Source organism: Amia ocellicauda, chromosome 6 (genome assembly GCF_036373705.1).
Source record: "Amia ocellicauda isolate fAmiCal2 chromosome 6, fAmiCal2.hap1, whole genome shotgun sequence".
Lineage (NCBI taxonomy): Eukaryota > Metazoa > Chordata > Actinopteri > Amiiformes > Amiidae > Amia > Amia ocellicauda.
The window spans coordinates 47,553,736-47,572,169 of NC_089855.1; the positions used below are offsets into that span (position 1 = coordinate 47,553,736).

The 18,434-nt window shown below is 46.3% G+C and overlaps 1 protein-coding gene across 12 annotated transcripts in view; it reads right to left on the minus strand.

Annotated features, from left to right (window-relative positions):
* Window positions 1-18,195, minus strand: part of atf7ip (activating transcription factor 7 interacting protein) — a 39,203-nt gene extending 21,008 nt beyond the window's left edge. For 2 of the 12 annotated variants that reach the window (XM_066707368.1, XM_066707359.1), the window contains exon 1: window positions 13,490-14,273. The gene's annotated coding sequence lies outside the window, so the exon portion shown is untranslated. Of the gene's footprint in view, window positions 1-1,494; window positions 1,566-1,887; window positions 1,958-12,628; window positions 12,865-13,479; window positions 14,274-18,013 lie in introns of those variants that run through there. The other 10 variants (XM_066707370.1, XM_066707358.1, XM_066707367.1 and 7 more) reach the window with 9 other exon arrangements.
* Window positions 18,196-18,434: the final 239 nt, after the last annotated feature.

Sequence of the window (18,434 nt, forward strand, 5' to 3'; positions counted from 1 at the left end):
AACAGAGTCAGTCGGGATCGACCACCACACTCCTACCTGCTCGTTGGCTTTGTGCTCAGACAGCCCATGACATCCCCTCAATGTCATTATCAGAAAATTCCCATGTCTGCAATTAGCAGCCTTGTCAATACAACAGATCTTAAACACTCAGTTTACACATTAATTTATTTCACTTTCAGGGTGACTTTAAAACCCTGTTGTTTCAGAGAGGCCCAGGATTATGAGGCCTGCTGGCAACCCTGTTTGACACACACCGTTATTCCCCTGGTGTTTACCCCCAGTGGGCTGTGGAATAATTGGTGCTGTGCCAAAGCTCTGACACAAACCGTTATTCCCCTGGTGATTACCCCGAGTGGGCTGTGGAGTCATTGGCACTGTGCCGAAGCTCTGACACACATGGTTCTTGCCCTGGTGTTTACCCCCAGTGGGCTGTGGAGTCACTGCATCACTGCGAGCTTCGTAACCAGAACCTGTGCGTTCTCTCCCCGTTGTTACGGAACAATAATAACATAAATGGTCAATTTAAAAAATACATGACCTGCTCTGCCATGCAGGTGCACTGACCACCGCACACCTGGCCACTGATGTTTTAGCCACAGCTCAGACACAGTGGCACTCTGGCTCACTTCTTAAAATTACTAGAAAGATGGATCAATAGAATACGTTGGATTTTTCCCCAACCGGAAGCAAGAGAGAAAGATGCACGATTCCTTCACAGGGGAAGTGTAATTCAGCTTTTGCACCAACGCAAAACAAAACCACAACCCAAAAACACACACAAAAGCTGAGCTTTTCAAATTAGCTCTTAGTTTAACCCCGGCAAAACAATCTGTCCACTACAAAGTGTACAGTGTAATACGGACTGGCCTGGGGCAGGAATGAGTGACGGTTTTCAATAATGCTTCAGCGTGTGGAATTCCTTAGCATGGAACTGAAAAAGTATTTTTATTCACTCAAAAGTGCTGCCGGGATGTGGACATGCTGAAGGTTGTGGGGAAACCCCCTATATTTAGGGTTTCCTCCCTATAATTAGCATAGGCATGCTGCCCCCTGCTGGGGAGGAGCAGTGTGTGTGTAAATGATTAAAAAATAAATCTGCATTCTGCTCCTGTAACGGGGGTCCCCTAACTACACGAGGTCTGCCGCCCCACACCCCTCACAATGGCGGGGTTTGCTCTATGTGTATAGCGTGTGCACGATGGCGTGTGCGCACACACAGATTTGCAGGCTGGACTGGCCCACTCACACAGGAGTACGCAGGAGCCAAAAGAGCAAACAAGAGTTGTGTATTCTCCTGATAGATAAAACACAGCCAACACAACCTACACAGCTAGAAATACACATTGTTACAGCACACTAACACTCCCTTCTTCACAAACCTGCTACACACCCCACCCCACAGACACACAAATACACCTTCACACAAAACACACACCCTTCCTTTGAAAACAAATAAATAACAATCACGTTAAAAAAATACACAATAATGCTTACACCACAATAACAGCAAACTGAGGAACGCAAACCGCAGCTGGTCCAACGCAGCAGCCAGTCAACTGTAAAAACTGAAACACACACATGCAAACACCATCAGCATATGCAAATGTGTGTGCACAAGGCATCGATATCCATCTCGGGGTCACCATGCGTCGCCAGTGCTCCAACTCCTGAAAGGGCGGACGGGGGGCACGCGGACGCACAAGCTACATACATGCTATGGCATGTTCGCGGCACTAGAATGAGAAGGGGGACCGAAAAAGATAGAGGAGGAAAACAACCAAAACACACATACATACACACACACACACAGCACAGCACCTGGTAAAAGAAAGAAAGAAAGAAAAAGAGAAAGATGGAGGGAGTAAAAAAAACATGGCGGAAATTCACCTCATCCAGTGGACGGCAGGAGAGGAGGTTGCTACACAGGCCGTGGAGAGACAAGCATGTGAGAGAGAGAGGGAGGAGAGAGAGAGAGAGAGAGAGAGAAGGGAGGACTGTACCATCCTAGCAGTCTGAGGGGGGAGTGTGAGAGCACGAGTTAGTGTGTAACTGGATTTGTCAGACTGTAACACATACACATTTAAATGAATGTACAACATTCCAGTTCTAGACAACACAACACAAAACAGAGAGAGAGAGAGAGAGAGAGAGAGATTTCCTCACTCAAGCACACAAAGGGGGGGGGGTGACAGACAAAGCAAGTGGAAAAATACTAGCCTCATCTCTCAGCCAAGCCCCCCTCCCCCCAGGAAACAGTGATAGAGGCGGAGCCTGGCCTAACACAAACAGGAGATGCAGACTGTGTCCTTGTGGTGCTGGTTGTTGTTGCTGTTGTTCTCAAACAAAATGCACACACTCTCACATGTTTAAATTTATTTTATGGCCATCTGGGTGGGGGGGGGTCTTTATATTTTGTTTTTATATATATATATACACACACACACATATATATATATATATATAAAATGTATAAATCTAGATCTATACATCTATATACACATTCATTTTTTTAATTGTTTATACATTTGTACTTGGTCCTGGACTAAACTCTCAGTCTCTTTCTCCATCTCCTCTCCGGTTTTGCATGCATTGCAAGCAGACTTCTCTCCCCTCCTCCTGTTCCCTCCCTAGCTCCCTCACGCTCTCTCTCTGTGTGTGTGTGTGTGTGTGTGTCTCCTGTCTCACGGTCTTAATTGCTCTCTGTCTGTCGGTCTCTCTCATCTTGTCCCCACACACGCACACGCACACGCACACAGACACACAGCTGATTGATCCCCCTCCTTTGAACACAGAAGTAAATAATTATACACCGAGAGAGAGAAAGAAAGAAAAGTAAAATGAGATTCTTGAAGGAGAAAGACTTCATCCCCCCTTCCCTTTCACCTTTCCCTTCCCCCTCTCTCTTTAACCCCCCGACCCCTTCTGCACCGGGCTACAGTGGTACAGTCCAGCACAGGAAATTAACCAATGGGAGAGCGACTGGGGGAAACTGGTTTCAGCCAGTCTCTGCTGCTGTGCGTGGGCTGGCTGTGTACTGCTGTACAGCGGCTCACTTCCTGCCTGTCATTCCCTCCCAGAACCTTCTAGAACTGGAAGCAGGGTGGGGGTGGGGGAGGGGTTCTAGAATGACACACACATCAGCTATGGAATTTTCAAACAAAAACAACAACAAAAAGTTTCCAAAAGATAGAGTTATAAACACACACACTCAGAGTTGCACAAACTGTCAATGAAATATACTTAATTCTTAATTCTTTAAACCCGACATTTTGCGTTCTGTTCACGTGTGTGTGAGTGTGCGTGCGTGTGTGCATGCGTGCGTATGCCACTTTGTGCATGTGCTTCAAATTGGGGTAACTTGCACTGGTTGCAGACTACAGCAGAATACACAACAACCCAGTGCTAGTACTGCTATTATTAATAACACATAAATCGATACACATATATATATATATATATAAATAAATAAAATGCATCTATCTATATAGGTGGTGCTGTGGAGTCTGATCAGGGGATTAGATGCGAAAAACATCGTAGAGACAGAACCGAGGGCAGGAGGAGAAATCAAATGGAGGAGCGATGGCAGAATGGAGGGACATAGAGAAGGGGGAGAGAGAGAGAATTGTGAGTAATTGGCAAAACAGAACAAAAAATAAATCCTGAGGTCAGAAAGAAAGGAAAGAAGACAAGACGAACAAGTGCAAGAACAGGATGAGGATTACGTTGGGGGTGGGGGGGGGGTTCGAATTATTTTCTGCACTGGAGCTGCAGTGGAGCCACAACTGACTGCAGCAGTTTGTCTTCTCTAGGCTCTCTCTCCTCCCCCTCTCTCTCTCTCTCTCACTGCACTTCTGCTTGTGTGTCAGTTTGTACTGGCTCCAATTTCACCCGGTTGCTAGGTGATGAAGGGCAGTTACTAAGCAACAACCACGGAACGGGGAAGAGGGGGGAGAGCGGGCATCCCTCTCGGCAGGGGAGAGTAGAGGAGCACAGAGAGAGCGAGCGGGGAGAGTCAAAGGTTGCGAGTGTGTACACCACAGTGAGAGATAGAGAGAGAAAGTACAGTACTGCAGCTACACAGCCTAACCATGCAGCACAGCATAAGTGCAGCTGCTGAGAGGGGGAGGGAGAGGAAAAGAGAAAGGGAGACAAAGTAAAATAGAAAGTACATGGAGTGAAAGAGAAACAGAAACTGCAAATGGGGTGTAATACCAGAGTGAGAGAGAGGGGAGAAATTAAAGAAAAAGTGAAACATACATAAAGGGGGGGAAAAAACTTAAACAGAAGAACAGGGAGAGAAGAAGGACAGAATGAGAGAAGGAAAAAAAAAATCAGGTGGACGAGTCCGCAGGGGGACAGGCATACTTCTGGGTCACAGCAGGCCCTCTGCAGCACACATCACATACACTAGACACATATATACACACACTTACACACAGCACACGCCAGATACACACGCACTGTAACCCACAGTGCACACGCCAGACACACACGTGATACGAAAGTCTGAAAGTGCAGCCCTCAGAGGGACCCATGTCCCACAATCCCCAGTGGGGCAGCTCCACCGTGCCTCCCTTCATCACACCGCTGGATGAAGGAGGGTAAATCGTCCCACACTTGGATCCTCATCGGCCTGCCCGGTGTGCCCTCTGGCACTAGCCCTGGTGTCACAGCTGCACGCAGTGGAGGCAGCACGCCGCCGCAGTGAGATGCACCCTGCACACAGAGCTCCCTGCTGCCTCCCACTCCTGTTGTGTTCTTATTAGTATTGGGCAGCAGTACCGGTATCAGCAGTGCACTGCGACACCTAAATACAGAGGTTTGAATATCGTGGCCTCCCAGCTGTACTGGTACCACTGTGACAGATGATACTACCTTGAGACAATCCTGCCACGATTCATTAGGTGCTTTTACACAGCCATCCGGATCAGTGGTGTCACGTCTACACTGCCATGTGATTAGGATCAACTTTCAGATGCCAGAGGGGTATTCGCATGCGCACTAGCAGGCAAGTGCGAACTTCATTATGTATGCATTAAATTAGTCCTTTAGAACACCGTTATATCAAACTGTCATTTTATCTAATTGTAAATTACTCAAACATTTAAATCTAACGCACCTGCATTTCTTACACAACCGAAACACTTCATATAAATATACAATTATATTTTTGCCAACATAAAATGAGGCCAATTAGTGTTATTTACCAATATTTAATTTATAAGGGAAGTACAGTGTTTCCCAAAAGTATTCACCCCTCTTGGTCTTTTCCACATGTCATTGTGTTACAACATGAAATGAGAAACGATTTAATCAGGAGTTTGTGACACTGATCAACAGAAAATGTCCATAATGTCAAAGTGAAAAATAGAATCTGCTAATTGTTCTAAATTAATTCAAAAACAAAACAGAAAATAAATTAATGCATAAGTAATCACCCCTTCAGTCAATATTTGGTAGAGGCACCTTTGGCAGCAATTACAGCAATTGTGTAGATAAGTCTCTACCAGCTGTGCACATCTGGACACAGCAATGTTTGCCAATTCGTCTTTGCAAAATTGCTCAAGCTCCATCAAGTTGGATGGGGACCTTTGGTGAACAGCAATGTTCAACTCTTTCCACATATTCTCAATTGGATTGAGGTCCAGGCTTTGATTGGGCCACTCCAGGACATTGACCTTTTTGTTTTTAAGCCACTCCAGTGTGGCTTTGGCTGTATGTTTGGGGTCATTGTCCAGCTGGAGATTAATCTTCTCCCAAGTCCCAGGTCTCTTGCAGACTTCAGCAGTTTTTTTTTTTTTTTTTACAGGATTTCTCTGTACTTTGCTGCATCCATTTTGCCCTCCATCTTTACAAGGTTTCCAGGCCCTGACACAGAGAAGCATCCCCATAGCATGATGCTGCCACCACCATGCTTCACGGTAGGGATGGTGTTCTCAGGATGATGTGCACTGTTAGGCTTGCACCAAAAGTAGTGCTTGGTCTTGAAGCCAAAAAGCTCTATTTTGGTCTCATCAGACCATAGAATCTTCCTCCACTTGATCTCAGAGTCTCCCACATGCCTTCTGGAAAACTCTAGCAGAGATTAGATGTGAGTTTCTCTCCCATAAAAGCCACTTTTGTGAAGCACCCAGGCTATTGTTGCAGTATGCACAGGGTCGCTCAGCTCAGCTGTGGAAGACTAACTCCTTTACAGTTGTCATAGGCCTCTTGGTGGCCTCCCTGACTAGTGCCCTTCTTGCCCGGATACTCAGTTTTTGAGGACGGCCTGATCTAGGCAGATTCACAGTTGTGCCACATTCTCTCCATTTCTTAATAATGGACTTTACTGTGCTCCGGGGATATTCAATGCCTTGGAAATGTTCTTATATCCGACCCCTGATTGGTGCTTTTGAATAACCTTATTCCAGATTTGCATTGAATGTTCCTTCGTCTTCATGATGTAGTTTTTGTTAGGAATTGTACTAACCGACTGCTCGACCTCCCAGAGACAGGAGTATTTAACCTGAAATCATGTGGCACACCTTAATTGCACAGAGGTGGACTCCACTCAACTAATTACGTGACAATTGGGTTTCACCACAGCTCAATCAGGTGTGTCATAGCAAAGGGCATGATTACTTATGCATTCAAGTATTTTTTGTTTTGTAATTAATTTAGAACAATTTGCAGGTTGTTTTTTTTCACTTTGACATTATGGAAATTTTCTGAGTTGATCAGTGGCAAAAACTACTGTTTAAATCTATTCTGATTTCATGTCGGACTACTGCAACTCCCTCCTGGCCGGCCTGCCTGCAACTACTACCCGCCGCTCCAGCTCATCCAGAACTCTGCGGCTCGTCTGGTATTCTCTCTGCCCCGATTCGCACACACTACTCCACTGCTCCGCTCCCTCCACTGGCTCCCGATAGCGGCACGCATTCAGTTCAAGACACTGACCCTCACCTACCGCGGTCTCGGCCACACTGCACCAAGCTACCTTCAGTCACTCGTCTCTCCATACATTCCCTCCAGACCACTGCGCTCCTCCAGTGCCAGAAGACTAACTCTGCCTCCTCTCCACTCTCCCTCCTCCAGAGCCGCTCCTTCTCATCCCTGAACCCTAAATGGTGGAACGACCTGCCCACCGAAGTCAAAACAGCAGAGTCCTTGACCTCATCCCGGCGCTTACTCAAGATACACCTTTTCAGACAGTACTTGTAATATTAGTCCTTTACTCTCCTGTAAGATAGCACTTCACAACATTTTATCATGCGTCTTGCATCACTAGTACTTGTTTTATTGATTGATTTCCTTCTTGCTCCCTTTCCCGTAGCCCTTGACTGTGACCCTACATCTTGACAGCACTTAGCTTTACTTTCCAGGATGTATGACCTCACTTTTTGTATTTACTTGTGTAATTTGGAAGTTGTAAAATGTATTATGCTCTGAATTGCTTTGTATAAATGTAAATTTGAATTTGTAATGTTTGATGCTTTGCACTGTACTGTATTTTTGCACATTGTATTGCGCTTATATTTTGTAAGTTGCCCTTGATAAGGGCATCTGCCAAAAAATACTAATAATAATAATAATAATAATGTTGTAACACGATGAAATATGAAAAAGTCCAAGGGGGGTTAATACTTTTGAGAGCCACTGTAGGCAAGTGTTCTCCTATCTGCTCCACTGATGCGAAGGGTGTTTGTTTGCTCCCTCTAAAACAAACTCCACCACAGTGCATGCTAGAACTGAGTCAGTCGAGCTCCACACAGCCAGGATCAAATGCTACCAATCCTGCTCAGAAACGGCAGTGTAAACGCGCCTATTGCATATCCAGTTTGAAACTGAAACTGAAGCCGAGTCGAACGATCAAAATTTTCAACTCGGATATATACACTCACCTAAAGGATTATTTAGGAACACCTGTTCAATTTCTCATTAATGCAATTATCTAACCAACCAATCACATGGCAGTTGCTTCAATGCATTTAGGGGTGTGGTCCTGGTCAAGACAATCTCCTGAACTCCAAACTGAATGTCCGAATGGGAAAGAAAGGTGATTTAAGCAATTTTGAGCGTGGCATGGTTGTTGGTGCCAGACGGGCCGGTCTGAGTATTTCACAATCTGCTCAGTTACTGGGATTTTCACGCACAACCATTTCTAGGGTTTACAAAGAATGGTGTGAAAAGGGAAAAACATCCAGTATGCGGCAGTCCTGTGGGCGAAAATGCCTTGTTGATGCTAGAGGTCACAGGAGAATGGGCCGACTGATTCAAGCTGATAGAAGAGCAACTTTGACTGAAATAACCACTCGTTACAACCGAGGTATGCAGCAAAGCATTTGTGAATCCACAACACGTACAACCTTGAGGCGGATGGGCTACAACAGCAGAAGACCCCACCGGGTACCACTCATCTCCACTACAAATAGGAAAAAGAGGCTACAATTTGCACAAGCTCACCAAAATTGGACAGTTGAAGACTGGAAAAATGTTGCCTGGTCTGATGAGTCTCGATTTCTGTTGAGACATTCAGATGGTAGAGTCAGAATTTGGCGTAAACAGAATGAGAACATGGATCCATCATGCCTTGTTACCACTGTGCAGGCTGGTGGTGGTGGTGTAATGGTGTGGGGGATGTTTTCTTGGCACACTTTATGCCCCTTAGTGCCAATTGGGCATCGTTTAAATGCCACGGCCTACCTGAGCATTGTTTCTGACCATGTCCATCCCTTTATGACCACCATGTACCCATCCTCTGATGGCTACTTCCAGCAGGATAATGCACCATGTCACAAAGGTCGAATCATTTCAAATTGGTTTCTTGAACATGACAATGAGTTCACTGTACTAAACTGGCCCCCACAGTCACCAGATCTCAACCCAATAGAGCATCTTTGGGATGTGGTGGAACGGGAGCTTCGTGCCCTGGATGTGCATCCCACAAATCTCCATCAACTGCAAGATGCTATCCTATCAATATGGGCCAACATTTCTAAAGAATGCTTTCAGCACCTTGTTGAATCAATGCCACGTAGAATTAAGGCAGTTCTGAAGGCGAAAGGGGGTCAAACACAGTATTAGTATGGTGTTCCTAATAATCCTTTAGGTGAGTGTATATAAGGAATGCTACCAGCTTGATTGGAGATTATTTTGGTTTCTTGTGCAATGAAGAAGTTTACAACTGAAAGCCAAAATGCAGAAAATGTGTAAACGAAATTCAGGCAAGAGAAGCCAATACATCCAATTTATTTAAACATTTATCGGATCGACATTCAGACCAGTTTGCAGAAGTCAAACAGCATGACTGTACAAGTATTAAGCTTTCACCTTCAGAACTAAAGCATAATTTCCATTGATGTTATTGATAATGATAATTGATAATGCTAGTGAATTATAATATTTTGTTATTTAGATGATGTATTGTACTGCTAGCACGATCTGGGAATAACGCAAAGAATTCTGTTAGGCAAACCGCCACAAATTTATTTGAAAAAACAGCAGCAACAGCGAGGACATGGACACATTAAAACACTAACTACTGCACTTGTTTTCTGTATTTTAACGTTATTAAACCAGCTACTGTACCTGCAGTACATAGCACAGTGGTGTTCAGTTATAGTACCACTGGCAGCTGCAGGACAGAGGCACTGCCGATTTAATGTTTGGGTTACATATACCTGAAAATGATTCAGGTGGAATGAAAATAAAAATATTAAACCAAACTAAAATAAATTAAACATTAAAAAAAAATTAACACCCTTAATTTTAGATTATGTCAAAGTCCCAGACACAGCCAAAACAAAAACAAACTATATTTGATTACTTTCTAAATAATTCGAAATAATTATTTCTATATATGCATTTGTGATCCAACGTTTTTTGAGGGGAAACACCACATATGATTTCCCTTTTTCAGAGATTGTAAGTATAGTAGCTTTCAAATGGAGAGTGTACAGTATGGAGACTTAACCCCTCCATTTTTATTTGTCAATTTGCTGGCTTATTTTGTACTTGAAATGATTTGTTAGAAAACTGCACGATTTGCAATTAAGTGAACTCTCAATTAATGTGCAAAAATACAATAAGATTTGCATGTTGACTTACAGACTATTTCTTAAAAACAAAACTGATACAAATGTTGTTGTTTTAAATGGAATATGTTACAAAATAATCATATAAATAGAAGGATTTCAAAATTACCAGGAACTCAATTTTATTACTTTTCTGCTTTCTGCTTCAGTATTTGTGTCATGGAGCAAATTTTTTTGTTTTTTTTTTTATTGCCCACCACTAGTTCTTATAAAAGCATTGTTGTCATACCTACTGCCTGTGTGGCTCCAGCTGCCCGGTCTCTCGGCCTGTTAAACACAGGCGAGGAAAGGGTTTGAATCATCGTCAACATGTGCCAATCTATCAGTCTCGTTCGCCGCACACAGAACCTCCTAAGCCAACTATCAGGCACTGGTTGATGACATCACCACGGCGCCCGCATTAAAGTGACATTAATAACTTGACCATTTAATTTAGGAAAACTGCAGCATCTCCCACAGGCTGTTGAGCTGGCGCCTGGTCAGAGAGCAGCCCAGTCCACCTGTGAAATAGGGCTGTTCTGGTAGATCCCGCTTCGGACGGATGTGTCACAGCTCGGATTTATGACATTTCTTTTTAAAATCCATTAACTAATATCAAAAATCATACAAATCTCAAATGTTAGCAAAATAAACACCTGCCTTGCATAGAGATGGTAAAGGAAAATGCACTTTGATTTGTGACCCGCTTGTGCATGTTCTTTTCATGGTCTTTCAAAAGGAACAAAAGAATAATAAATGATAATGATATTGGGCCCAAAGCTGTCCAGAAGTGAAGGTTCCGAGGGATAATCTAAAACTAAGGCACAGAGCGTCAGTCAGGAGCAGGAACTTTGGGTGAATTTATTATAATTATTTGTATTACTGTTAATATCTTTGAACAGTTTTGCTATTTAAAAAGGACATTTATATTCATATTCAACTTGCTTTCACTAACATAACCCCCATCATTCAATGTATTTATGACCCCATTTAGCATGAGTTTCATTTAGCGATTTGTTCTGGAACCGGGAACGAGTACTCGAGTATTCGAATGGGACATTAGTATTCGATTACTTATGAGAGCTGTTGAATTCTGGGCTATGAAAAAAAAATGGTGGTATACTTACAAAATAAAAAATGAAAATAAAAACCTGTCTCAATTAAACTTAAAAATAAGCTATCCATGTGACATCATCCTAATTAAATAATAAAGTGTAAATAGACTCCGCAGGGCGCGCACTCGCCTCTCCCCCGAGAGGATATGCTCACTTTTTAAATTACAACGCATAGGCCCAATGCATTCATGAATTTCAATCTGAGCCCAGAGCTGAAATGCACTTCTTTTCAAATTAATATACGTTTCCGCATGTGACTTGTATATTTCATTAAGGATACTTAATGCATTTACTTACTTTTTTATACAATATTTGGTGTTGTTGACCTTGTCAAGGTCTTCCTTTCTTGAAAATACTATAAAGGAATGGTCATGTTTAATGGACATGAAGCCATGTTCTGCGTTTTCCACATTAAGCGTTTAGACCATTTCCAATATAATTAGTATCTCAAGCTCATAGTTTTCTCATGTTTTAAAAAAAAAAAAATGCATTTGTTTATTTTCTTAATCATGGTAAACCATTGCAGTTAGTAGCCTATGTATTGTGTGTAATGGTTCACGTGTTCACTGGATGCTTTGGGTCACAGCAAGCCAATAACATAACAAGAAGGCAGCAGCATAAACAAAATAAGGATCTTAAAAAAAAATAAAAAAAAATAAGGATAATACCAAAAGTGAAAGCCTTTCAAATGCCCATCCCTACTCTCGTGCACAGCTAGATATACCTGTAATTTGATTATTTGAATAATGCTACCCCAAGTTGTTGCGCCGTGATGTCATCAGCAAACGTCAGGCAGCAGCCAGCTCGGAAAGCTGCCCATGTGGCGCCGGGGCAGACAGACAAGAGCGTTCTGGAGCGATTGGGGCGGATTGCCAGCCTCCATCAACACACAGAGATAAAGAGTCTGGAGTCTCGCGCCCAGACTGGTCAGAGCTCGTGGGGTTAGAGGTGCCCTGTCACAGGGGTGGGATGCAGATTTGCTTTTTAATAATTGAACCCTCTGGATGTCCGAATGTGCGTGTGTAGTGTGAGTGTGTCCGAGTCTGTTCATGATTAATACTGAAATTCCACTGGGTGATTGTGTGTGTGTGTGTGTGTAAGGTTCAACAATAGTCCATTCCTGCATGATGCTGGGTGGCATTTCACTTCACTTCCAATCTCATTCACACCCCTCCCCCAACTGCTGCAGCCTGATACCCTGACTCTGTGTGCGATTGAGTCTGCCTGTCCTCCTCCACTGTTCAGACCCAGGGGCCAGGCCTGAGCAAAGGGCTGAGAGCACAGTGTCAGCAGGTCGAACACGCACGCACCCTCCATACACACATGCATGCACACATACACACACTCTCTCCAAACACACACACATACTATCACTTGTTTTTCCTACAAGTTAGAGTTAAAACAAATAACTAATGGTTTTTATTGTAGACTGGGACACTTAAGTGTTTTGGAATATACCAGTCCAGTCAGGGACTCTGCAGCGGTCCAGTCCAGTCCAGTCCAGCCAGGGACTCTGCAGCGGTCCAGACCAGTCCAGTCCCATCACGGATTCTGCAGTGGCGCAGCAGTAGTTGTAGTAGTAGTTGTAGTTATCAAAAAAAAAAAAAAAAAAAATGATCCAGAGTAACATAAGGGTGTGGAGGCGGGAGCCCATGGCAGGCGTCACAAACGCACCACACACACACAAAGATGCACTGCAATACACGACACAAAATAAAATAATTAAATCTATTTCAGAAACCAGCTCAAAACATCAACATCAACTGAGGGCCACACAAAACAATCAATTAATTAATTAACTGAAATATGTTAAACCACTTCTGAAAATCAATTAATAATATCCACAACAATATTAACAACAACAATAATGGTATCAACTACAATACCAATTATGACTAAATACCACCAGACAAATTTGACACTTAAAGCCACTAAGCCAGCAAACCTGTAACACCAATAAGAAACTACTACAAAATAAAAAGACAGATGAACTGATGAAGCAACAAAAGCTCCAATAATAAATCAGATACTAAATCATTACAATAATGTAGAAGAAATAACATCCAGATTTCAAATGCTGACATATGGACTCGTTCGGACCCATGTCTGGCGCTAGGCCTCAAAGCCTGCAAAGTCCAGCAACAGCTAAGCCTCCTCCACGACCCCCTAGACCCCATCCAGGAGCAGGGAACACGAGTAACATCCTCCGGAGACTCATTGAATTAAATCAAAATAAACAAATTAATTAAACAAAAAAAAAAAGTAAATCGTCCTGATTAGAAAAAAGTCCCGCCCCAGAGAATATTCACCTGCACTTACCGGAGCGGGGACCTGCGGACCGAACTGCCCGCGCAGAGGGCCAATTCGACTGGCCGATTAACGGAGCGCTACGCCGGCTGGTTGAGAGGAGCTTGGCTCGCCAGTCTTCGCCCTTGGCACCGCTGCCCTTCGGTATACAACACGTATACAATTTTTGTCCCCCCTCCCGTTTGCCACGTCCGGTCGCTGGTGCGTAGCTTTTTGTGTAGCCGTTTGTGTAGCGCTGGTTGTTGTGCGACTCCGGAGAGGTGTGACCTCGAGGTGTAGTCGCCGCGTGTACACGGCACGGACACGCCAATAACACGCTGAGAGAGGGCGAGAGAGCACGTGTGCGTGCGTGCTTGCGTGCAGGCGGGAGTGAGTCAGACACTGCCTAGGCCTCTGCTGTAACTCTCTCTGCCTTAGACTGAACCAACCAACCAACCTCCCTCTGCCTCCCTCCCTCTCTCACTTTCACACACAAAGAGCTACAGAAAGGAGGTAGGGCCTAGAGAGAGAGAGGGAGAGAGAGAGCACACACCAGGGGGGGAGGGGGGAGGGGGAGAGAGAGGGAGCAAAGGAGAGGAAGGAGGGGGAGAGGAAGAGAGGCACCTCCTACTTTTACCCCACCAGTTCTACACTCGTTCACTCGCACTCCTTCATTCGCATTAGCATTCAAATGTAATCACTTGCATATATACATACAGAAACACAAATACACTTAACACAATTTACATTAAAACTACATCAAGAACTATACACACATATATAAATAGATAAATATGCAGAGAATCAGTCACCCACCCACCCACCCTCCCTCTCTCTCTCTCTCTCTCTCTCTCCTACCCCTCCCCCTCCCCAGCAGGCTACTCCACTGTCTCAGCTCTCCTCCACCCGCCTTTCCCGCCATTCTCATCCTCCCCTTCCCCCTCCCTCCCTCCCTCCCTCCCTCTCTCTGCTCCCCCCTCCCTCTCTCTCCACCTTGCCACCTCTCTTCTCAACAGCTGTGTGTGTGTGTGTGTGTGTGTGTGTGTGTGTGTGTGTGTATGTGAATGTGCGAGTGTGTGTGGGGGAGACTAACAAATAATTTTCAAAAAATAAACAATAAAACAAGTAAAAAAGATCTATATATATCCATGCATGCAGTCCAGTCCACAGCTTATAAGTAACTCTGACTGTCACCATGGAGACGGGGCTCTGAAGCCAGGGAGGGGCAGAGCGAAGAGAGACAGGGGGGGGATAGAGAGGGAGGAGTCTGTCTTTGCCCACACGCCACCTTGGAATTTTATAATACACAACACACACACTACACACAGTACAACAGAGAGAGAACACGCTAACGCCTGTATCAGTGGTAACCCAAATAATAAACACAAATATCATGACATGACACAAATCAGGGGAGCAGTGCACAAAGGAGAGAGAGCCACAGACACAGAGAGAGAGAGTGACACACACACACACACACACACACACACAGCCACACACCCAGAGTGACACACACACAGCCACACACCCAGTGACACACACACACACACAGCCACACACCCAGTGACACACACACACACAGCCACACACCCAGAGTGACACACACACACAGCCACACACCCAGAGTGACAGACACACACACACAGCCACACACCCAGAGTGACAGACACACACACACAGCCACACACCCAGAGTGACACACACACAGCCACACACCCAGAGTGACACACACACACACAGCCACACACCCAGAGTGACACACACACACACAGCCACACACCCAGAGTGACACACACACACAGCCACACACACAGAGTGACACACACACACACAGCCACACACCCAGAGTGACACACACACACACAGCCACACACCCAGAGTGACACACACACACACACACACAGCCACACACCCAGTGACACACACACACACACAGCCACACACCCAGAGTGACACACACACACACACACAGCCACACACCCAGAGTGACACACACACAGCCACACACCCAGAGTGACACACACACAGCCACACACCCAGAGTGACACACACACACACACAGCCACACACCCAGAGTGACACACACACACACACAGCCACACACCCAGAGTGACACACACACACACACAGCCACACACCCAGAGTGACACACACACACACACACAGGCACACACCCAGAGTGACACACACACACACAGCCACACACACAGCCACACACCCAGAGTGACACACACACACACAGCCACACACCCAGAGTGACACACACACAGCCACACACCCAGAGTGACACACACACAGCCACACACACATCCACACACCCAGAGTGACACACACACAGCCACACACCCAGAGTGACACACACACACACACAGCCACACACCCAGAGTGACACACACACACACACAGCCACACACCCAGAGTGACACACACACACACACACAGCCACACACCCAGAGTGACACACACACACACACAGCCACACACCCAGAGTGACACACACACACACAGCCACACACACAGCCACACACCCAGAGTGACACACACACACACAGCCACACACCCAGAGTGACACACACACAGCCACACACCCAGAGTGACACACACACAGCCACACACCCAGAGTGACACACACACACACACAGCCACACACCCAGAATGACACACACACACAGCCACACACCCAGAATGACACACACACACAGCCAGTGACACACCCAGAGTGACACACACACACACACAGCCACACACCCAGAGTGACACACACACACACAGCCACACACCCAGAGTGACACACACACACAGCCACACACCCAGAGTGACACACACACACACAGCCACACACCCAGAGTGACACACACACACACAGCCACACACCCAGAGTGACACACACACACACACAGCCACACACCCAGAGTGACACACACACACACACAGCCACACACCCAGAGTGACACACACACACAGCCAGTGACACACCCAGAGTGACACACACACACACACACAGCCACACACCCAGAGTGACACACACACACAGCCAGTGACACACCCAGAGTGACACACACACACAGCCAGTGACACACCCAGAGTGACACACACACACACACAGCCACACACCCAGAGTGACACACACACACACACAGCCACACACCCAGTGACACACACACACACACAGCCACACACCCAGTGACACACACACACACACAGCCACACACCCAGAGTGACACAGACACACACACAGCCACACACCCAGAGTGACACACACACACACACACACAGCCACACACCCAGAGTGACACACACACACACACACAGCCACACACCCAGAGTGACACACACACACACACACAGCCACACACCCAGAGTGACACACACACACACACACAGCCACACACCCAGAGTGACACACACACACACACACAGCCACACACCCAGAGTGACACACACAGCCACACACCCAGAGTGACACACACACACACACACACACAGCCACACACCCAGAGTGACACACACACACACACAGCCACACACCCAGAGTGACACACACACACACACACACAGCCACACACCCAGAGTGACACACACACACACACACACAGCCACACACCCAGAGTGACACACACACACACACACAGCCACACACCCAGAGTGACACACACAGCCACACACCCAGAGTGACACACACACACAGCCACACACCCAGAGTGACACACACACACACACAGCCACACACCCAGAGTGACACACACACACACAGACAACTGTTTCCCCTGAAATGCGCATCTGGTCTGGATTGTTGAAGGGGGTTGTGCTGGCGTCCATCATCCCGGGGTGTGTTTATAATCGCAGTGGACGAAAGCAGGGGGGCAAACATGTTCTTGGTTTGTTTTAGCAGTTGATACCAAATGTTAGAGCCATGATTTTGTTTCTTCATGTTGTTCTAGGTGTCAGCCCGTGAGCTTGGGGGTCAGGCAAGGCCACCCCCCCAGGATAATGGTAAGGGAAACACTGTGCACCCTGGGCGACAGACAGACAGACACACCCACAAAAAACAGAGACTGGCACACCAGAAACAGAACAATTATCAGCAGGCAACAAATAAATAAAACCAAAAGCAACAATTTGCAACAAGCAGCATCAGCCATTTTGTCTGTCTCTCTGCTATGTAATCAACATGGCTGTCTCTGCAGTTGTCACTTCGCCCTGCAGGGGTCTCCACCGCCGCCACTCAGTCACCACACACAGTGCCACGCTGGAAACATCGGGACACAACAGCACTGCACAACGACAGTGGAGAGAGAGAGAGAGAGAGAGAGAGAGAGAGAGAGAGAGAGAGAGAGAGACAGACACTCCCACACACGTTGTTTCACTCTGACTCAGTGGGTGTGAGGAAGCTGTGTGGAAAAATAATCGACTCGGGAGAACAGACTGCCCACCCCCCTCCGGAGAGAGAGAGAGAGAGGGGGAGAGAGAGAGAGAGAGAGAGGGAGGGAGGGAGAGAGAGAGAGAGAGAGAGGGAGCGCTACAGGCAGACTGAGGGACAGCTGACACCACACTGACCCGTCCGGCTGCAGAGCCGCGTCTCCCGGCGAGGCGTCCGTCCGCACGACTCAACACGCACAAGCTGCGGGGCGTCCGGCTGCGATTCCTCTCGTCAAAGGCCGGCTCGCATTGTGTCCTAATACACGCAGCTTCCCGAATTGCGCCGGAATGACCCTGTGCCCCCGCAGCCCACGCCACTCAGGGCGCCCACATTGGACGCCGCAGGGTGGGGCGGGGCGAACCGGCTGCACTGACGCACGACGTGCTGCGTCACAAGGCGCGCGCCCCCACGTTATGACGCCACAGCGACCGAAAACTAGTGCAGTCTAGATTAACTGAACATTAATTATCATTTTCATGGATATGCCGAATAAATTGTGACTTTCATACCAATTACTACTACTGCTACCAATACTCTAAGACACAGTAAAGGGTATAC